This window comes from Athalia rosae, chromosome 2 (genome assembly GCF_917208135.1).
Source record: "Athalia rosae chromosome 2, iyAthRosa1.1, whole genome shotgun sequence".
Classification (NCBI taxonomy): domain Eukaryota; kingdom Metazoa; phylum Arthropoda; class Insecta; order Hymenoptera; family Athaliidae; genus Athalia; species Athalia rosae.
In genome coordinates, this window is record NC_064027.1 from 20,508,408 (window position 1) to 20,532,254 (window position 23,847).

At 38.8% G+C, this 23,847-nt stretch overlaps 1 protein-coding gene across 4 annotated transcripts in view; it reads right to left on the reverse strand.

The window, feature by feature from the left end:
- The window catches only part of LOC105689521 (protein tincar), a 63,357-nt gene extending 40,106 nt beyond the window's left edge, over positions 1-23,251 (reverse strand). For all 4 annotated transcript variants that reach the window (XM_048649276.1, XM_048649277.1, XM_048649275.1 and 1 more), the window contains exons 1-2: positions 22,054-23,251; positions 2,203-2,335 (exon numbers count right to left, since the gene is read on the reverse strand). The gene's annotated coding sequence lies outside the window, so the exon portion shown is untranslated. The remainder of the gene's footprint in view (positions 1-2,202; positions 2,336-22,053) is intronic.
- Positions 23,252-23,847: the final 596 nt, after the last annotated feature.

Below are 23,847 nucleotides of genomic sequence, written 5' to 3' on the forward strand. Positions count from 1 at the left end.
AGGTATCCTCGTTCGACCCTCAAATTTTGAAACATCCTTTTCCCGTCTCCTTTTCCATGGCTGATTTCCGGTTAATTCCCGCCGCCGCCTAACGGAGTTTTCCACAATATATCGAATACGCAAAAAAAGGAGGGGTCGAAGGGCGGAGTCACGGCGAGCTTTTTTTGTTTCCCACTTCCAATTTCTTTCGACTTTTCGGATCAAACGGAGCGGCGACTCCCTTCGTCAGATTTTCTAATTATTTCTTCGTATCATTTTTTCTTCCTACGCGTTATCGCGTCAACAATTTTCGAGACCCTCGTAGGGCGAATAAGTTTTTGCGGATAGCGTGCGACGCACTAATTACATTTGTAAAGGCTCGCTCCGGAAATATTCTCGCACGCAAAAGGATCGTTGTTAAAGTTATGCGGTGTATACGTGTTATGCATACCTACGGTGCGCACGTCGTGTAGATACGGCTGCTATACATCTTGTATTATTATGTTAGTGCGGCCAGTTGCGTGCGATCTACAAATTTTACACGTACATATATAACATACATACATATATATATATCTATGCACGTAAGTAAACGGCGAGAATGTACGCTTGGACGTGTGTACAGGTATGATAATTTCTACATTGCACCGGGTTGTTAAATTTTACCGCCCTTTTAGAGGAAGAAAATCCCTTCCATGTCAGCCGAGGGGGTTGAAAAGCATTTTTTTTTTTTTTTTTTACAGATTTGGATAATAAACTGGAAAATGTTTTTTCCTACAGTATAGTATGGTATAAGCTCGTGAGAATCAATTTTCGCTATATTCCTTTTCTTACATATACTTTTTACTCGGGATTGAAAACTTTATCCTTTTCGTCGGGGCCCGAAGAGCTTTGGGCTTTCGAAAATTCATTCTTCTTTTTTCTTTTTTTTTTCGTTACCTTGTTTTTTTATGCTCCCGCTAAAGCGGAACTTGCGATTCTCGGGCAGCCATGAGATGTGAAAAAGGTTTTTTTTCGAATCGTTATTTTCGCAGGCTTAATCGCGAGGGGTACAGTAAAAGGTTAATTAAGTTCGCGATTAATCAGTGCCAAACAACTCGCTGGTTTTTCTTTTTTTTTTTCTTCTTTTTAATTTTATTTCCTGTTTTTAATGATTATTCATGTCCTTTTTCGCCATCTCGTAATTTTTCATCCCCTTCAAACCCTTTGGTAAATTTATATTATTTTCGTCCCCCTTCGCGCAAACCTATACCGTAACTCGCGAGCCATACATATTTATACAATTTTTTTTTATATCGTCGCTAACGCTCCCTTCGGGAGAACTCATCGTCTCTAATTTTTATCCGTTCGCGTATAAACCGCGCTTATTATTATTAATACCTTTGCAAACGCAATTTATTTCATGCGTGCGCACATGCGTGTGCGTAGGTACTGCACGATGTCAACCCTCCTGGTGTAGACTTGAATCAATCGTTGCCAGCTAATCTGAAATCTATCCGATTTCGTTTTTATTTAACTGCAAAGAACCATTTTCGCGAGTCTTTTTTTTTTTTTTTTTTTTTTCTTTTATCAATTACTCTGCGAGCTTTTATTACAAGTTTTCAAATAGATTCACGACCGTCGATAAACGCGATGAAGTTCTACCGGCGCGCGGGAGACCGAGTGAAATCCTCCCAAAGAAAAAGGGAAATGTTTTTTTTTTTTTCGTGTTTTTTTTTTTAAATAACATAACAAACGAATAAAGCTTTTTCGGCGACACGTTAAATCGAGCCAGAAACCGAACGCTTCGTCGAACTTTTCCGAAAAAAAACATTTTCGTTCGACGGCACAATTTCGTGGGTCTGGTGTACGCTAAAATTCGAAAATGTGCGCTACGCGATAAAAAAACAAATACAATAATAACAATGATAACGATGATACGAAAACGGAAGAAGGACCGAACGAACGGACGAAAACAGAGAAATTACAATCATCGATGTCCTTTTGAAAATAAATGTCCGCTGTCTATCGGTTACGCGGTACACATGGTTGTGTCACATCACTCGTGTTTATATACACGCGTTATACGTACGTTTGAAACGTGCAAAATCGACCAGACTATGTACCAGTTATACGTGTAGTACAGTGAATATAAAGGAGTATCAGAAACGCAGCGAAAACGCACGATTTACAGCAAATAATAAAACGTCATATATTCGAAGAAAATTTTTATTCTCAACTCACCGAGTATTTTTATATTTCCTTTTTTTTTTTTGATCCGAAAATAGAAAAATCTAGTTATTTTTCAATTTTTGTATCCTTTCTTCTTCCTCTCCTCTCTCGTCTCGTACGATTATGGATCACGTGGCCGATGTATCTGCAACGTGAAAATTTACAATGACACTCAATCGGAATAATTTCAACGAATAATTTTTAACGGTGAAAAATTTCAGAGCAGCTGGGTTTGAAAATTCGAGGACATTTTTTGGTACTTATGCAGATCACACAAAACCAAAAGAAAACCATGGAAATTAGGGGGTGCTTATGCGAGGCTACAATTATCATGCGGTATACGTATGATCATGGATTTTGAATTTCCATAAAAATGAAACTACGTTTTTCATTTTTTTTTTCAAAATCTTTTTTCCACCACTTCCCGCGTTACACTCCGTTATAACCGCCCCTCATCTATATACACATGTATAAATTGAACAGCCGGTGAAAAAATCTGCGCGAGAGCGTTTACCCGTTTTTTGATTTTTCCCATATATTTGAATACCGTCGAGTATTCGAGGAATATAGAGAAAAAATATCAAAGTCAAATGAAATTCAAATGAACCCCCATTCGTTACACGCGCGGTGTACGTGGGTATGTCGAATGTATATGTAAAAAAAAAAAAAAAGAAAATGAAAATGAAAATTTTACCTCCACATACCGATTTTACAATTACGTCGTAGCCGACGTTACGATTTCCGTCCCATCTGAGACTTTGAGATTAAATTTTCTCAGTCCTTAGCGTCTATTTCTCCTCGCTTTCTAGTTTTCCTGATTGCGACTCCCCCTTCCCCTTCCCCGCCCCGTACCCGCAGTGTTTAACGTTTCTGTTTATTTAGCTACTTCACTCTAGTTTCCGAGCTTTCGGAGTCTTGAAATCTCATTGGATTAGAGTGAAGAGTTTGTGCGGCAGCGAAGCGTTATCGGACGTTGCTCAGCAGACAGCTTGCACCATAAGCTTTCGTTGGTTTAAAAAAGGTCGAAAAGCTCGTCCCCCCCCCCCCCCCCCCAGCCCGCCCGCCCTCCGTATATTCCTCATATTCCGTATTTAATATTTCCGCAGGATCAACCCGGTCGGCGGAAAAATGGAAAGCTTTGCAGAGTAGGTGGATCCTTTGAGAAGGTGGAGGGTGGAGAAGAAAAGGAAGCGAAAAGCTCGACGGCTGTGTCCTTGTCATCAACAGCGTGGTCGTTGTTTGATCTCAACGCCTCGGGAATATCCATCGTACATCCTATAGCTCGCCTACCATCCACTTGGAAAATTAGACGAGGAAAAGAGAAAGGAAATTTATTTCTACCTCTTTGCACTTTGTAAAATTACCTCCTCAGCTGATCGGACACTCAACTGCACACACCTTCTTATTCTACTCTAATTCGATTAGTCAGAGACACCGACCGGAGAAAACAATACGTACGTACCTATACGTATACCTGTACGTTTATAACCGTACCTTCGACGGTCTCTGAGCTTTCGAGAATTCTCGAATGATGAAAAAGCGAATGAAGACAGCCAAAAAGCTCGAAGCTCAGGCGCGACACGAATGATTGCGAGTCCGTACGGCGATGATTAATCGATCTATTGAAAATTGTTAATAGAAAAAGCTTGTTAACTGCTCAGAGCTTTCATGTTGCAAATTTTACGCATCATTATCCTGTTCGCTTTCAACTTCGGCTGCGAACTCTGATAAAATAGACGAAAGGGTGAAAAAGCTCTCGTCGTCGATAAGCTTACGGTAATAGGAGAAATAATCTCTCGTTATTGAGGAAATTTTTATCCCGCGTACAATTTTTCAAAATCGATAAGATGTAAGTAAATATATATATATGTGTATACTAACTATGTGATATAAACTTATGTATACTTTTCATGTTCAGGATACTATCGCGTTAATTACATATAGGTATATTCGACCTTTAATTGGTTGAAACCCTTTCGCTGTTGAACGTTTATACATAGTGATAGTCTGTAAGCAACTGAAGTATATAAAGCAGATGCTAACGTACTTTAGGTTAAATAATTAATGGAAGTACCGTGTAGATCAAATTAGCGAGTTTCGAATGGTTAGGACGCGAGTGAAATAACAGTCGCTTTGTTCCGACGGTGAAAAACCGGGGGGAAAAGTGAACGAAAAAAAAACAACAAAACAAAAACAAAAAAGACGGAAAAGAATTTCAGCGAAAACACACACGCCAAACAAATTACGCGTGATATTAGGTATAGATTGCGGCAATTTTCGAACGCTGTAGGTATGTGATCGACGGAAAGTGAGCGCGAACGAGATTATCGAACCTCATTTTATTCCCCTCCCACACCCGAACCCCCCCGAAGAGGTAATCCGTTAATCGATCTACTGCAGATACGCAAATATTTTTGAAAGCCCGATGTAGCCATTCATCGGGCTCAACTATGGGGTTGAGACCGATGAGTTGAAAAGAGATTTGAAAAAATATCAAATAGGAACTGAATAAAATTTGAAAAAATAAAACTCACGGCGGGAGAGGTAAATTTTTTATTTTGAAAAATTTGCAATTTTCTTAGAATTCTACCTGCCGTAAAAAAAAACATAAATTTACGAACGTGAGAAGCAGCAAAAAAAAAAAAAAAATCAGCAAAAAGGCAGAGGAATTTTTCGTCGCGCGATATCGTTCTTTTTTCCGAAATGTGAGTCACGTATGTCGAGAAATTAGATGAAAAAGCGAGTTGAAAAAAAGGAGTGGAAGTAAAGTATACGGGGAACAAGAATTATTAACTTTTCCACCGCTCCTAGCGTACATAATTTTGCGCCTTGTACCGTGTGTCCCAACGTTTGAATCACCGTACGCGTCTGGTTATCTGCCGTCGTCAGGCGCCATCTTACCCTATAGCGTCACGTTCATTGGCGGACTTTAGTTTGACGATGAGTTACAAGTCCGGCGCTCGACGGCAGGCAACCAGACGTACCGCGATGTGAACGCCGGGACACTCGGTATATAAAACTGAAAAATAACAATGATAAAATGTCGTCACGTGTGCGTTGTACGAAAATCGAGGGGGTTCCCTCCGCATGGCTGCTGCATTCTCTATAACCGCATGCACCGTTGAATATACATACTCCAACGTTTAAATGTAAATTTATGGAAATCGGTGCAATTTGTTGTATAAGGTTGCGCCTATACGGACTCTATGGAAATTTCGGTTAATAATATCGTCGTCCGATAGGAAAAAAACGAAACGAAAACAAAAAAAAAATAACACGAAAGAAACAAGAACCACATATCCGTGCATGCGCGGGTATATAGATTGGCATCTGCTTTCTCGGTTCGAGTTCGGTTCTCCTGTTTTTTTTCTTCCTCACTTCCGGTTGACTTCCAAAAATTTGTAAGAGAGAATATTAATCATCGAATGTTTCTCGTTTTAATAATCAACGCGCCCGTGAACGTGATTTTTTCAGGTATCGCGGTGATCGGTGAGAGGAGAGAGAGAAAAAAAAACCATCCAATCAAATTAACTTAATCGTTGGTTGGAAATGAAATTGCTTCCGGTATGTGTAGGAATAGGAAGTTATTTGTGTTTCATAAATTATATATTCAATCAATGTGAATTACAATATTACGTATGTACATGTATATGTGTAGGTAAACCAACAATGCACGTCTGAATGGTTTATACGCCGGCAGTGTCAATAAAACTCAATTAAATCATTCCTCTGTAATGGTAATGACAATAGAGAAGATTTCAATAACGAATAGAATTCAATTCAAAGATTGTGTGCGTCGTATTATGATTATATATATATATATATAAAATAAAAAATTCACGTCGCGCGAGATAATCGTGTTCTGTAACCGAGATATTACGTGTTCGATGAATCAAATGTAAGAATTACCGATAACGCATCCTATAGACAAACGAACAAATGAACGCACAAACACATTGGGGGTAGATTATTAGCCACACGTACGTACAAAACCGACAGCTGGCGTCCCGATGGAACTAATATAACGCTGAGCGAACTCGATAACCTTATAAGGAAAGCTGTATACCGACGAGAGCGTCAATTGAGAGGGAAATTTATGGTGTCAAATTTCAAGATCACCGTACCTCGGCCAGGGTGGGCCCTAAAAAAAATTTGTTAAAAAAAGAAGAGAACTTAAACGGAAGGGCGTAGGGTGCGCGAACGTACGTCACATGTTGGGAATATATGTATAAATGTATAATGTATTAGCATGAATTTACCAAACGTTGCGTACGCGTTACGCGGGCTTCGAGTGCAAGCTGTAGAAAAAAAGCGGATAAAAGAAAAAAAGAATGAAATTAAAATAAATGAGGAAGGAGAAAGACGGGGAGGAAAAAGGGAAGAAGAGTTCGCGATGCCAGCCGCAGGATAATTGAATTTTTCTCATTATATTTCTCGAGCTGTGGTGTACAAAAGACGATTTTATTGGCGGAGAATCTTATCTATGTACGAGACCGCGCATCCTCGACTCTCCCCTTCCATTTTAATATAATAAAGCGAAAGCTCATAATTTTGTTTTCGTATTTTCGTTTTTTTTTTCTCTTACACTCTTCACATGTCTCTAACAGTGTTTGCGCATACGCGCTGCAACGAGCCAGCTATAAATTTCCTAATTATTCAAAAGATTTTTATTCGTTTCCCAGACCGGAGCCGTTGTATTAATTAAAGCTCATCGACGAAAAAAATGGAGATGAAAAAATGAATAAATAAAAAGCTCGCTTTGATGTGAATTTTTTTTTTTTTTTAATAGTAGTATATTTTTACCGACAAATTTTTTCAGCCTTTACGCTCGCACCCCTGCCTTAAATTTTGCCGCGTACAAAATTAAACAGTTTATTGCCCGACTGCAGGGTAGGATATTGTTATTGTGTATATCCTTCCTACCGTAAAACCCGGAACTGCAATACCTATGTAGAATGGGGTAGGAATGAAAATAGGGATAAAGCTTGCAGAAAAGCTCGTCGCGCAGGAATTAAGCCTACCTATATCCCGATCCCCGTATAGATATATACATATATACGCTCTTTTTATTCTCCGCTTCTTTGCTAAATGTCATATAAAAAGTCTGTGATGTACGTACACGAAAATAAATATACTAAATAATGATCATAATGAAAGAATGCAAGTTTTTCGATTAAAAAAACGAACGAAAAACTAAATCGCAATAAAATATGTCAGAGAAAAAGATAATTTTTCGTCATGAAAGTTTATCAACTTCACGATATCGCACCATTTAAAGCTCGACACGTTCTGTAGGGTGGAAAAAAGCTCTTATGAAATGTGCGCGTTACTTTTGAAGAGCTTTTAAAAAAAAAATTTAAGCCCCCACCACCACGTTATTAAAGCTTTTTGAAAAAAAGCATGCAAAGTTATGAACATATTGTGGTGAAATTTTAACCGTTGAAATTTTCTCCTTCGGTTTGATGAGAATATATGGTGGCAAGGGGGGGAAAGGGCGTGGAGCTTTTGCCTTCTAAGTAGGAGAAATCAGGTAAAATGACCAGGAAAAGGTTGAATTAAAGAGTAATTGGAAGATCGTTCGCACTCTTGGAATAAGAATTGCTTATGAGTTTAATATTATGTACTATGTATAATAAAGTTGCACATATACTATACAAATAAACATGAGTACATGTACATATGTGTATGTTATTATGTATACGTTATGCAAGCTACACGGTTGGAATTTTGATAAGGGAACTACATAGTTTTCGTACGAAGAGAAAAAATGAGAGAAAAAAAAGAAAAGAACCGTCGACGCCGTGAATTTTGGAAGAAGTTGTTGAAAACGGTTGTGATTTTGATTATTTTTATTATGTATCCATGCACGTAATAAATATCGGAGATGTCGTATATATCAAGCGATGATTACAGAATGTTTCGTATCAAGAGGGGCTCCCTGGCTCACGGTTTTGTTGAAAATTTAAAGCTAATAAATATCAGCGACCGAAGTATTGGCATCGAAAAAAGAGAATTCGCCTATAAATTTTCTCAAAAGCTCGTTCACCCTCGCAACAAAATCCAGATACACGTGCGCGTATAACGTGACGTGTGTATACGATTTTCTTCCTCTTATTTTCGGCAAAAAAAAAAAAACAAGCGCATCAAACGAATTTAGTCTTCAACGTATCGATGCGTTATCGAATTTACTCTCATCGATTCTTTGCCGCAGAAACTCGAAGCTTTCCGGAAAGAAGAATAACAGAAAAAAGCTCAAAGCTCGAGCGTCGCAGTTTGTTTGACGCACAGCGTGTGTATATCATAAAGATACACGTTTCGGTAATTTATACAGCGACGCGTGAATATTTTCTCTCTTTTTCTTTCCGTTATGCTCAAGTTTTTTTTTTTTCCTCTCTCGGAGGGAGGGCTGGGGATTGACCCTGGAGAAAGTCGAGCTTCGATAGGCCACGTATGTACATACGTAAGGTTATCTTTCAGCCCGAATATAACACGGCTGAGGGATAATTTTTTTTACGAGCTTTCGCTATAAGGTACTGGCTAAAATCCAAAGATAACAAAACATAGAGCCGCTGCTCGTTTTAATCCTAATACCGCATCCGTTGACTCCTCCTCCCCCCCCCCCCCCCCCCACCTACCTACCTATGGGAAGTTTTTACAGTTCGCTTCGTTTCTCGACAACTTGGAAGCTGCCACCCTGTTATTTTTTCATCTCCTTCTCGTTTACATTGCGACTTTATCGAATTTCGACGCTATAATTACAGTATATTCGACGAAATAAAATCCTCTTTGATTGATCAACTTACGCTCGATTTTCCGTATTTGCTTTATGAAAAGTCGGAAAAAGTTCCACGTTCAAACGAAGTAAAAGAAAAAAAGAACGAGAAAAAAAACAACTATATCTACCAATCCGCTCCAATGCAAACCGTACAACGAAAGGGTTTCAAACGTTCGTCGAAACCACGAACCATCAGTTTTGTTTTCGTACCTCCTACCCCGGCCACCGCAGCCATTTCATTTTCCGACTCGTTTGTTTTTCTCTCTCTCTCTCTCTCTCTCTCTCCTTTTTTCTTTCCTCCTTCTTTTTTTACGCATATATGGGTGTTTTTCTCCGTCGTGGGTGACGCGGACCGATGCGGATATGGAATGTTCAATCGCGCTACCGAAAGATGGGCAGTAAGGAAAATTCGAAAAAAATTGTTAACGATTCGACGGTGACAATGAGCCGTTCGAATTTTTCCGATCTTTCAATTTTTCCTTATTGTTTCGTTTCGTTGTACTCAGGACCTGTACAGATCGCGGACGATCGGCTGCGGAATCGCGACCGTTCGTATTTCGTATAACAATGAATTTCCTAGGTGGTTACGTTATTTACACTGCGTTGCGTGAGACGTAATGTATTATGGTTTTAGAGATAATCTATTACCGCGACGAATGGATACAACAAATAGAATTCGTGACTTGATCTACGTTTGCCCGAACTCCCTAGACAGAATGGTGGGATATGTATGTACGTGTACCTATGTATACTATACCATCCGTACATATAGTATACGGATATGGATATTGTACAGACGTATACACGTAGGTACGGTATCGTATTTATGGGATAATGTTTATGGTCCGGACAAGAACAACGGCGGCGGCGGCGGCGGCAGCAGCAGCTGAACTGCAAATCGCGAGTTATGATGACTAACGCCCGGAGAAAGGCACGTCGCGTCTATACCGTATCTATGGCATTCGTGTACACCATGGAATATCACGGTCCAATTCTATCCCGACCGTTGTTCGAATTCGGTTGATTTTTTTTTTGCACGTTTTTTTGTTTTTGCTAAATCAAAACCACACAGCGTTATTCCGAAAATTCGGTCGCATTACCGCGATTAACGTGAGTCTAAAATTCACGAGCGGTTTATCTACATATATTTATAGAAGAAAAAAAAAGGAAAACTTGAAGAAGAATAAATTTATCAATTAAGGGCAACTCGGTATATCGTGTATAGTCGAGAGTTATAACGCCTACTAATTACGCAGCGTGTAATTACTTCGAAATGAGTAATTAGTCGGTTCTTGATTTTCCCCTCTCGATTCCGGTTTGTATTTGCGTATGATTATTATACGCGTGTGCGGGTAATCGCATATCCGCGTACGTATTTATTTGCTTTACATTCGACGAATCAGCCGGCGAATTATCTCTCGACGAGAACCCTCGCCACATTTAAGAATTTTCCGGACAGTGGATGATCAAGTTATGCGGAAAATTAGCGCACCTGCGGCGTACCTTGATATGTATGCACATATGTGAAGTACCATGTTCGGTGCACAGATATGTTCGTTTGTGGTTACGTGTGGTGTAAACGTCGGTAAAGAAAATTGGTCGATTATTCATGCGTGCTCGACCGTTCGTCGTTTATTTGGCGTTTGTTTCGTTTTTTCTTCACGATGTTAAAATGGTGAAAAAGAATAACGCGGATTCGACACTCAAGGGGCTGCATAACTGCAATCCGATATGCTTACCTGTGCAGATTTTATTACGGTTCGCCGCAGTGTACGGATATATAATATATGTACAAAAGTCATGTTGTGAACTCGCGCCATGACTCATTGTATATAGTTTTATTTTCTCTCCTTTGTCTTTTTATTTCTACAAACAATCTCTACGAGCCAGTCAAAGCATCCGTTGGATATTTCGCGTCAACAGCTGAAAATCAGAACGGCGTATTCCACATTTTTCCATAAATTTCAAACCATGATCCCATACGAGTGGATTGCAGCCCCGACAAGAAGAACTCAAACGTTACTTTCAATCAAGATTTTCGTTCGATAAACAATTAGAAATACACAAAATTCGAACTTGTTAGCGGTAACTAACGAATTAATTTTTCGCTGCAAGCGTCGTTGCTGAAACACCGTAACGCCTTATTTCCAACCGGTCACGCGATGGTCAGCTGTCGCGGGAAACCGGAAGTTCCTTAGCCAAAAGTGAGAAACAAGAAACCGGAAAGATAACCAGATTCGATGGGAACGAAAAAATATCCCTCCAAAAATGTTTAGAAAAAAAAAGCGTAAGAAAAAAGCTTTTACTCCGCGCGAGCTTTTTCCCTTCAGCTTTCAACTTTTCAAATCTATTCCCACTTCTCTCGTTCTTTCTGTTTTTTTGTTTTTTTCTCTTTTTTTTTTTTTTTTTTGCGATAATACCGATTCACCCTTTTTTCGCGCGCTTCGCACCTATGCGGTATCCGCGTGCGTGTACGAGGTGAAATTTATTTTAAGAAGCAAGAATGGCGCGGTAGGTATTTCTGACGCGAGGGGTTGATTCCCATCAATCTCGAGATGAGGAAAATTCCTCGAAACGTAGCGGGAGACTCGAAAGTTCGATGAGATCGTGGGACTAGAAACGGGTGGCACTATCGGTTGAAGGAATAAATTGCGTTGCGCCTTTCCCCCTTTTTCAGGACTGTTCCGATCCCGCGCAGTAAAAACGGGAATAAGAAAATGGCCGGAAATTCGTGGATAGAGCTTCGCGAATTTCGGGACCGTGGGTCTGAGCTCCCGCGAAGAAAAGGAAATCAGACTTTCGCGTACATATTGGAAGGTAATTATCAAAATGGAGAATTGACGGACGTTTAATTTTGAAAAATTCGGAGACAAATTTTGATCCCGGAAGCTCGCGGAAGTCGTTTCTTTATTTTTTAAATAAATTAATAAGCACGTTTGAAACGGATAATGATATTTTCTCGTTAGAGGAAAAGCTAATTGCGGACAAGCTAACAATAAGTGAGACGGGGAAATTGTTCAAGTATTTGCACAACGAGGAAAAAAAATACGAAACACGAAGAGAGGGAGCATTAATGTTGCCGGAGATAAAAATGTAACAATAAAAGTTGAATCAAATTAAGTGAAAGAATAAAAAATTGCAAAGGTACAATAGAAAGAAACGAAAAAAGGTTAGAGGTATAAGAAAGGAAGAATAAAAGTAAGAGAAAAAGAAAAAAAAAAAAAAAAATAGGATCAAGGGAAAGAAGGAAAAGGTGATGCTAAGAAAGTCCAACAAAGTAACTCCTCATCCCTAACGGGAACGAGGGACGGAAAAAGAGAGCTTGAAACGGAGAGCAAATATTTCGTCCGACGCACGTGGGGGGGGGCGTAGAGAGAAAAAAAAATAATCGTCACGATCAAAACCGAGCTGATTTTCTTCGAAGTCACACGACCTGAAATGAGCTTTCCTTGAAATTTCGCCGGCCACGTAAACATCGGCGATTACAAAGTGAAAACGAGCTTTCGGAAAAGCAACGAAAAAGCGAGCTAAGGCTGAAAAACATATCCCCAAAAATTGGATGTAGGAATTCTGGGAAAGGAACAAACTACCCTTATCCGATAAATACTTCGGTTATTTCCCTGAAAAAAAAAAAAAAAAAAAAAAAAACAATTCAGATTGGGCTCGTGGTGACCGTATTCAACGTTCCAAGGGAAGCTCATTTCCCATTTGCCATTTTTGAAACCCTTGAGCTTAGAATTCTGAGTTACTTCCTACGGGGTATGCCGAGGCGAACGCTGGATACGGTATATGTAAAATGACGAGGCGTCGTACGCGAGAGGAGATAGCGAACTTTGACCTACAATGTAGAATGTTTAAAGTATCCCTGAGCGACGAGATGACGAGCAGAGTGGGCCGTCAAGGAAAATAGGGGAAGACGAGGGGAGCAGCGAGCGCGAGGAAGGGACCGAGAAGGGCCCCTTACATCTTCCGCCTCATCTGCAGGCATAGGGTAAACGATGCTCATTATCTTCCTATAGCTACGCTCATCCGGGCTAGATTATAATTAGAGGCAAACCGGGACGCGTTTTCATCAAGCTCTTATTCCCGTTTTCCCACCCATGCGCGCGAGCGCGAACCACGTGTAAAGCTCCCGTCGTCGGCTGATTGTGAGTGAGTACCGAAAGACGAAATTGAAAACTTTCGGCGAAAAAGAAAAGATGAGGGGCGCGTGTCCGAAACCGAAGATCCGTGAAGAAGAGACGTACGTATACGCAACAAGAGAACGAATTTCGCCGTCGTAAATTTCAACCCCTTCGAAAATGGTACAGAGAACCGAAAAGGTACGACGATAACCGATTCGAGGGGAATAAATAATACATCCGACGCGGACGCAGACAAAAAAAGGTAGAGAAGAAAAAAAAAAGGAAAATAAAGAAGCTCCTCTTTCGGTTCTCCACTTTTTTGTTTGCTATCCGTTTTTTCGCCGGTATTTGGAGCGTGCGTCGGAAGCACAGGTACCATACCTACGCCGTTCACGTTACACGCATACATTTCCTGAGACAATTGCGATGCGGGTATACGATCCGTATACATGTATGTAAAACTCCATGTAAAACGGGAGTGTAAAGAAATGGAAAATTGAATCATCGCTCGATACTTTGCAGAGGTATCGTATATTCGTACTACGTATGTACGTACAGGTGTAACAGATAGAACGAGTATTTCTTTATTATTGTTCGATTTACTTTGTGAAAATTTCCATTTTACATTACATCGAATCATCTTATTCTTCGAATAATAACACGGTCCGGTGCGAACTACCGGAGGGAAAAAATGAATGAGAAGAGAGAAAAAAAAGTAAACTGGTAAAAATTCTGCGGGGTATAAGAGAATAACTTATATACAGAATATGTATTCGTTGAACGTACATATCGCGCTATTGTATACGAATACATGTACACGGTATACCGCATAACAGTAAGCGTTGAGTTACATACTGCGAGAGAGCAGAGAGGGAAAAAAAAATAAAAAAAAAAACGGAAAAAAACGGAAAAAAATAGAGGGAAGTTTATGAAACGAATCTACGGGAAACAAACCAGGAGAGGTGAATACGTACCCTGTACGCAGCGCGCAATCCAGACTAAAGGCCGAAAAAAGGAGGAAAAAATCAGAAAAACAAAACGAAAAAAAAAAAAAAAACAGGACAATGGGCGGAAAAGGAGATCTTAAAGAACCGCAGACTATACGCGTATATGGTTAAATATATACCTAGCCTGTTCCAGGAGTATCCTATTACAATTTTTTTTTCTCTCTCTCTTATTTTTCAACAAAAATAAAAATCATATCGCATATCCCGCGAGAAAGCGGCGACGATTCCAAATTTTTCGGAGGGCGAAAAAAAAAAACGAGGAAGTTTTTCTTTTTTTCTTTATTCTTTTTTTTGGTTTTTTGTAACGCTCCAGTTTTACGTGGCGCGAGTTTTTCGGTTCGAAGCGCGGTGAGTCTTTACGAGCTATGCGGTGGCGATGAATTCGGCGTTGAATAATTATTGTTATCATCAACAGCGGGTATTTTCGTTCGTTTCAATAAACCGGTAACCTGTACGTATTTCCTTTTTTTTTTGTCTTTTTACCACACACATAACTTGAAAAAGTTATCGTCAAAGAGGGAAACTTTCAAAGAATCTTACTCACTCGTTACTATAGAGAAATATGAGTCAAAGCCCGCGCATTTTCTTTATAACGAACACGTAGGTATAACGTTGGCAAAGTGAGTTGAAGATCGAAAGAAATAATAGTTATAATAATAATAATAGTTATAATAATAATAATAATAATAATAATAATAATAATACCTACAATAAGAAGAAGAAAGTAAAAAGATGAAAACGTCGTTACCGCCTGACATGCAAGTGGGTGAAAAAGCGGGGACGAAAAGGAAAAAAGAATATCCAAATGAAAAAAAAAAAAAAAAAAAAAAATCTCTCGTCATCCATAAACCGGCGTGTCCCATTTGAATTTCTCAACCCCTTACCGAGTCAAAAGAGATGAGAACGGGCACGTGGAATGAAGCGAAAAGCTCAAGATGTGCTTTCACCGTTTCTTTACGCGAAGCGCGATTATTTTTGTTCGCTTTTTTTTTTTTTTTTTTCTCTCCGATGGTAAAATCTCCCCTGAATTCGGTTCGCGGTATAATATTGAAATCAAGAAGGGATTCCAACAAAGTGAAAATTTCAAACTCCACAACCGATCCGCAGATAAGGGATGGAGCTTATTTTTTCTCACGTAAGACGCGCCTCGTGGAGCAGAAGGTAATCGAAATAATTGTTTACATTCGATTGTTGCAGCTGTGAGCTTGCGAGAGAATTGATAAATTTCATCCTCAACCGTATCGTGGCGTAATATATCCTTCATCCCGGGGGATTAATTCAGTTTTGCATGCACGCGAATGTGTAACAAGCTCTCGTTGTAACAATGAAGCTTTGGAGTAAATGGGGAAAAAAAGCTCACGTTCGACCCAAACTTAATACGCCTGCATACATTATAGATATGCGTCTCTTTACAAAGAACAACATGAAACAAGAAAAAAAAAAAAAAGAACCAGAAAAAGGGAAGAAAAGCTCTAATCCCCCAGCTTGCAATTAATATCCTCGATCATTAAAGCTTCTCACGTTGTTTGCTTCTATACATTCGTTAAACGGGAAAGCTCAAGGGAGCGAAAATTCTCGCTCTCTTGTCGTACAACTATACATATATACGTGATCCGACGTTGTGAACGAGAGATGAAGACGAACGAAAAAAAGATAGATAAAGAAAACAAACAAACAAAAAAACAAAAAAAAAACAAAATGACAACGTGTAACGAGTCGCGATAAAATATCAAAGCGTGAAAGGAACTCATTATCCTCGTCGTTATAAGAATTGGAAGACATTACTTTGAAGTAATCTCGTCGAACACTGGAAAAATAGAACTCTGAATTTTCGACAACAGAATTGAATCTACGTCGGAACGCAGGGATCGAACGAGCCACTGAATATATTTGCGAGGGGTACATTATAACCGACGCACTAGTTTCCAGTTTTACGTGTAATAAAAACAATAGCATACGACGAATCTCCATAGGTATAAAATATTGAGGGGCGTTTTTTTAATCCTTCCGTAGTATGAAGTGGTAAAAAGCGTTTCGACGCATATTCGCCGATTTATTTTACGCATCACGTACTCGGGTGAATTTTCGAAAAAAATTCCAAGTAATAACGATATCTCAACAATTTCCAGTTTCACGACGTGCTACTGAAATTCAACTTTCCAACTGCAGGACTCTTGATCCTCTTATTCCTCACTCTCAACCTCTTCTTTTCCTCATCGTCGAAGCTTCTTTTTTTTCGTCAGTGTCGTGCGTTGGAGGGGGAAAAAAACGAAAAAACGAAGGAAAAAAAAAGGAATGAGAACGAGTTCGAGTTAACCTTTAAAAAAGAGGGTTACAGAGAGTTAATGAAAAGGGTTGAAAAAATTGCAGAAATATACGAGAGTTGAAAAATTCGAATGGAAAAAAAAAAAAGAAACATTTATTTAGAAATCGGGAAACCCTCCCCACCGGTCTACCCTCGGAGTTCGGAAATCAAAGTAGCTGAAAATCACGCGAACGAAAAAGGAAAGAAAAAACTGCTTTCTTCCTCTCCGCACGTTCTTTGATTTTGTGCGACCGGTGCTCAAAGTTTATCATCATCATTATTATTATTATTATACAAGGACCTTTCAAACTTCGGTAATTATTATCCGTTATTTCGCCGATCGATTTCGCGGATGAAATTAAGCTTCGAAAAATGGAAATCGCCGTCAGTGTCGAGAAAGGAGATTTAGACACAGAATCTTTATCACTCACTCGATCAAGTTTAGTTCCCCCGCAAAAAGGTAATAATTAAAGAAAAGGAGAAGTGAAAGCTCTTTATCCTTGCGTTAAGCCAGATAAGATTAATCGTCCAACCTGAAATATAACTTGTAATAAAAAATAGTGCAGTTCGTTATTCGCGTATTCTTTTATTTTTGACAAGCGTTGCGCACGTGGTATTCGTCGTCAAAGGGCAACCCTCAGAGAAACAAGGGTCGCATTAGATAGATTGTTCGCGAAAAGCTATATGTACCAATATATATGCGATGTGCGAGGACGCAGGAGAGGACGCATCCGAGGAATAAGGTTGTAACGTCGAAGGAGCGTAAGGATGAGTCCGCGCGTTCGACCGTACGGGAGTAAAAACCCCACGGGGGTTTTCCGGGACTCAGAGGGAAAAAGGTCGATCCCCTTCTGGGCTCGCGAGTTTTGCTCATGATGCGGTTACGGTTCACCGTATACCTACGTATAATTCCCGATATACGTATTTATATATCTACTATGGATACGCGTATACCATTTACGGTGCCTATGTACAGCCCGGAACCAACCCCTCGACTAAATGATAATCCATTAAACTGTCGCCCGTCGTCAATTCCGCGCACGGAATTTCGTCCAAAAAATAAAACGGGATATTGCTTTGCTTGTGTTTTGAAAATTTAGAGAGTGAAATGAATGTAGAAATTTTCGAATCAACGATCAACGAATCGTAACAAGTAAGAAACGCAAGAAATGCACACGACGAAGAAGAGAAAATATGAGCAGAAATATTCGACTACCTACCGCTGCAGTTGGCGGTGAAACGCGTCGCGCTTCGCGTCAGGTATAAAAGGTATTTTATTCAGGTATTATACCTATATAGAATATTTGGGTAACGAGCAGGTGTTGGGCAGTGATTCTCCTCCCGAAAATCAACGCTGCAACTTTGTCAAGCCTCGAGGAAATTTTAAGCAAGTTTTTACCAACACGCTTTTATACCTGTATAACGTGTAGTATACTTACGTATCTTATATGATATATTGGAACACCTGCCACTCGAAGCACTTCTTTATACTTCTCTTAATTTCTGCAATCTTTTCCCATATGAACGTAACGCTGTTTTTTTTCTGATCATTTATTTCTCGACGATTTTTTTTTTTTTTCTCTTCTTCATTTCGTACAATTTTTTTCCCCTTTATTAATTAAGAACGGAAGAAAATTGTGGATTCGGTTTGAACGAAAAGAGAGAAAAAAAAATTGGTGCCAGAAATCTGGGAACCTCAACGCTAAATCCGATGAGTCGTAAAACGAAGAGTTTTCCCAATTTCATCTATCCGAGGAATGCAATTTTTATAGATACGATAAATATGCCTTTCACTTTTTTCTGCATTAATTTATGAGAGAAGTTGAAATGAAACTCGCTATATTTTAATATTTTTCATCAGAATCTAGCAACGTTTTGATAAAATCTATAATTCATAGATCCATAGTCGAAGATTATATTGGAAGATTTTCTAATGTAATTAAATACTGTAATAAAGGGTTATTATACACGGTAGACGCCGTGATTTCATCCACGGCAGAGAGAAGGAGCTGGAAACAACGAACGAGCAGAAGATAAAGGAGGAGGAGGAGAAGACGAAGAGGTATCATCGCGCGCATACCTGAGAAGCAGGTGGTGTTCTTTCAGGTTTAGCCACTCCGATCCGTATCCACCTTTATAAGTGCTACACGGCACTAGCAAAAGCTCGAGCACCACGCCGGAGCCGAAGCGGGCTCACTCCCTTCGGAAATCTCCGTTTTCTCTCCTTTTCTTTTTTAATTTTCTAATCTCCATCCCGTTCACCCCGCAATCCGACACACCCGTAGGTAGGGTATGTACAATTATACTTATATACTCATTCGCCTGGCGTATACCCTGCGTGTATACATCTATGTATATATATATATATATATATAACACACGATTCAATTTATTCAACAGCAATACATGGGGTCATCATCGGCAGCAGCGGCAGCTTCTCCAGTTGAGTGACGTTTCAAAGATCGAATTTCCCTCCGGCAATACGTACAACAGGGTGTAGGTACTGTACGTGTATATATGCGGAATCTACAGGCGATGCGGGGGGAAAAAAATTATATAGAAGAAGAGAAAAAAAAAAAGAAATTAGCGAATAAATAAGTATTCCTTACTCGTTATCCATAGGGCGGATTCGTAAAAAAAAAAAATTCAAAATACTCCCATCGAAATGAATTATTTTTGGATAATTTCGATATGACCCGAATATTTTTTTCCCGTCGCGATGTACGGTGAAAAAAAAAAAAAAGTGCAGTTACAACGCGCGTACTATAATATTGAACGAGAAAAAAATAAAATCGAGTGAAAGAAGAAGGAAGTAGAAGGGTGAAGAAGAAAAAGGAGAAAAGGAAAATAAAATAGAAGACACAAACTACGGAAAAGCAAAAACGGAAAGTAAAAAAAGGAAAATTGAAAAAATAAGGTAGGGGGGAAAAAAAAGTGCCTCGCTGCTGCGGTTGCGGAGGATGCTGCTGGCTGGAAAAATTTGTGCCGCGGCATTAAGGATATAAATTTAGAAATAAGGGGAGACGGACTGTACGCTATTATGTATGTATGATGTATGCGTATCTACACCGAATACACATTTCTATGTGCACGTGTGTCGTTTCCCCCGTGTATCGAGACGACTGAAATATTTATCGCACTCTGTATATTTTATCGAGTGAAAATTTTTTTCACTCGATCGATCGATCGCCGGTAAATGAGGAGGGATCGTTATCTTATGGTCGTATCGTAATTCTTCTAGTTTTCAGTGACGAACGAAATCTAAAAGTTAATCAACGATTCGTACGATACGTTCAGCTGCTTCGAATCAGATTTTCGAACTACCCGCGCATATCAACGATTCTTTTCGTTATCTCAGCCGCTCTTCAAATTCGAAGGTACGGACCCTTTGCCGGCTAATCCATGCGCCGAATTTCATTTCGTATTATATCCTACCTATAGTTGCATAATATTCGCTACGCGCATGATGAAAATTTGCATCTCCCGCAAGTCTCTAGCGTCGCGTCTGAACGTTCGCCGCTGCGCTCTCATACTTTCGCGCGAGCAGGTGAGCCAATTTCAACACGAGAGAAACATATTCACCACCGCATCTCTACGTAATATACGTACGTATGCGCGATCGGTATACACACATTTACCTCGGAGGTTGTTTTCATTTGGCGGAGAACATTAACGGTCCAATTATTACGTTTTATTAACACAGTGTTTGATAAGTTTACGGGTAAGTTTTCCGTGAGACTCGCCATATTTCAGACTTCTGCACAGTTCTGAATAAAACTTTTCCACATGTTTATAGATATGTATATGTCCTTCGCTATAAATTGCGTATAAACGAAAAAGATATATGTATAAATCATTTATCTATACCACATATGTACCAACAACGATCAAAATTATGCAAGTATTTAAATAAAATGATACAATTATAGATCGTGTGGATAAACTTAACTATACACGTACAACGCACGATGGATCAATTTTCAATATTTATATCCTTTATCCTTAAATTTTGTTTCCCCAAATTTATCGTTCCTAACAGCTGAAAGCGTAATCGGAAATCACAACGACGGCCATTGATAGAGCGGCGCGATATTCCTGACATTTGAAACAAAAAAAAAAGGATCCTGTTCCAAAAAGAAAAAAAGGGTGACTTCTTCAGTGGTTCCATTATGTGAAAGAAACGCTTGCTCGCTTGACGTATGTTGATACACATGTACAATAAATGTACATATCCATTCGTTCAAGCATTAAAAGAAAGTTCAGATTCATGAAAAATGATCCGCGATAAGATTGAGAGAAAAAGGAGAGAAAAAACGAGTCAAAATCTTTATTATTTATATGTGGCGAATGGCTTTTACCAGGGGGGGTACGCGCACACGTACGATATGTATGACGACGCGTGTAGGTGCGTGTGTGTGCGTGTGTGTGTAACAATATACTAAACATAACGGTTATATCCGGGCACAAATAATGTACATACGTACAAATAAATTGTATCTATCAGAGAATACGACGTTATATATTTATATATAACAGCTTATATCCACCCACAGCAGAAAAAAAAAAAACCAAATGAATAAAAAAAAAAAAGGTTAAGGACCCGACCGACCCTTCTAAGAGATAAAGTATTATTTATGCTGCGCGGAGATACGATCAGTTTTTGGCCCGTCCAAATCCATTAGTACATAACATCCCATGATATATTTATGGTACTTACGTATATGCTATATATCACGTTACGTACCATGTACATATACATACATTGACATACGTGTAATTCCTATTCATGCACACGTTCTTAGTTTGATTTTCATTAAATCTTTTTTCTCCCGTATTTCCTTTTCATTTATTTTCTGGTAACTTTTGACAAGGGAGGGAAAAGATTTTTCTATTTTTTCACGCCAAAGTTATCATTATCATTTTTTCGACATTTGTGTTGTTTTTGACGCACGTGTACAAGAATATGATGAGGTCATGTAGCGGAACATAATTTGGGCGAATATATATGATTTGGTCAATGCATTTGTATAAGTATAGCAGATTATATACGTGTGTGCATTTCCTGTAACTCTAGAAAGATTAGATAAGGACTTTAACTAAAAGTACAATATTTAATATATAAAAACACGATAACAGCATACATTCGGTAGAGAAATATGTACACTCGTATGTACACATACATGCGCTATCTACCTCAGTGTTTTAATGACCGAAGAATTTATGAGCCTTTAATTAAGAATTATTATTATTTTATTTTTATTTTTCCTTCAACGGTTATATCAACCCTCACCGGCCACTAGGGGTAAGTACGTATCCCAGGCCAAATTGATCTTGATTTTCATAAATATATATATCTTAAAAATATGCATTTTGTTTATAAAAAAAGCAGCGTCTCATCCCAAATTTTTAACCCTCTAAATTCAATACTGACCGAGTAATGATTTTCTTTTTTTTCTTAAAAAAACGTCATTTTTCCTGACTTTGCGCCTTTGTGAACATAAAAAAACATGTTTCGGAATGTCCGTGAATTTTTCGGAGTCTCGATATTCGAAATTTGTCTTTCCGGACCGACTTTTTTGACCGGGGTAAACTTTACCCCGGTGCGGCCGCTGAGAGTTAATCGAAAGAATGCGTTACTCGCAATTGTCTCACCTTATTTTCCGTTCGTCTTTTCAATTCGTTTTAAGAAGTGAAAAATTTCATTCTTGATTCCTATAAATATACGTGTGATATGCACTTATTTCACAATATATGTTATTTTTACACGAGATTTGATATCCGTGTATTGATTCAGTTGATGTATACGTATGATGTGTATAGATGATTCAGAAAAACGGGAAAGAAATTTCTTCCATTACTATTCGGAGCAACGATCATTATGCACTCGGATAAAAAATAAGTCCTTCAATATTTCACACATTGTACAACAATTTTGCGTGCAAATTACTGAAAAAAAAAATTTTCCCGCTCAACTCACTAATTCACATTGAAATACGTGTGGCGTTCGAATAATTATATCCCGCACTTGAGAAAATTTTTAATTTTACTTTACATCCACGGCACGTGCAGCGGCGGCAGCAGCGGCAGCGGCCCGCGTAAATTTGTTATAGAGTAATATAAAAATTATTGTTCATTAAAACGATGATTTTGGAGTAAGAAAATTCACTGTACACACTGATATTGGTCTTATAGACATATTTTATCGATCTACACCGTCACTCGACAAAGAGATCGACGAAAGCACATCTAAGAAGCTAATCATTGGCCGAATGTCCATCGCTCTAGTTTGTCGCCATTTTTATTTTCAAACTATTTTGTTATTTCTTCAGTTTCTTTCGATCAGCAAACGAAGAAAACGAGCTTTTTTTGTTTACTGTCACATGTACCCTGTTTCAGGTTCGTGTTTGTCGAATGTTTGTACAGTTTTGCTCGTTTCTATATGCCTCTCGATCGTTATACACGAGAAAAAAAAAAAAAAAAACTGGACTTTCGAATGAATAAATAATTGAAAAAAAAAGAAGGGAAAAAAATCAACCGGATTATCTACGGGGTGAACAAGAACGACGTTATATAGCGTTCCGCGTTTCTCGTACGTCAGAAAATTCAACTGGCACTGTGTAATATCGACACAATAATTGAAACATCGACCGATACAATTCTCGATTCGTATACATTAGGTGAAATATTCCAAAAATTGTGGCCCACAATTTTTGTTGTTGCGTAATTTTTTTTTTTTTAATTCAATTGCAATTTATTGGTTCATTTCTTTTTCTGTTGTTTTTATTGTAATTTCGGCGTTATCACGATATGATAAAGAGCAGAATAACGACACCGAGATGTTACCCGCACGGCGTCCACGCTCGCTGTGGGCCTGGAGAACCGGAAGAACCGGGTTTGGACGCGCAGACGCGAAACTACAAACACAGAAAACTTCAAGTACACAAACCTACACAGAGTCCTGAGATTCCTTAACGCGCATTGCGCACTCTTCGCGTACTCCTACTACAAAACAGAGGTTCTCAAAAAGGGTGAAATGAGGTGAATGAGTGTAAACTTATTCCACGATGAAACGAGAAATAAAGCGTTTTTTCGAATCGCGAAAGTCGTCAGGTTTCAACGAAAATATTTCGACATTCGTAGGGTTGGGAATAACATTTTAATCCTGAGCTTTGCAAGCGCTGGAATCCGTCTATTGAGATCGGTTAACGATTGAGTTATCCTTGATTTTCGTTCGAGAAATATTTCACTCTTATTTCGATTAGCCGATCATGATTTTATTGAAAATGGTCGATTCAAATGTGACGTCGGCTTGAGAATGAAAAATAGAGAAACGATTTTAGTCCCCAAATTTTTTTTTTTTTTTTTTTTATGTAATTGAATTACGTTTTTGCAAGAAGATGGCACGCGACAGCCTCGAGTCCGTTTTACGAGAAACTGAACAAAAAT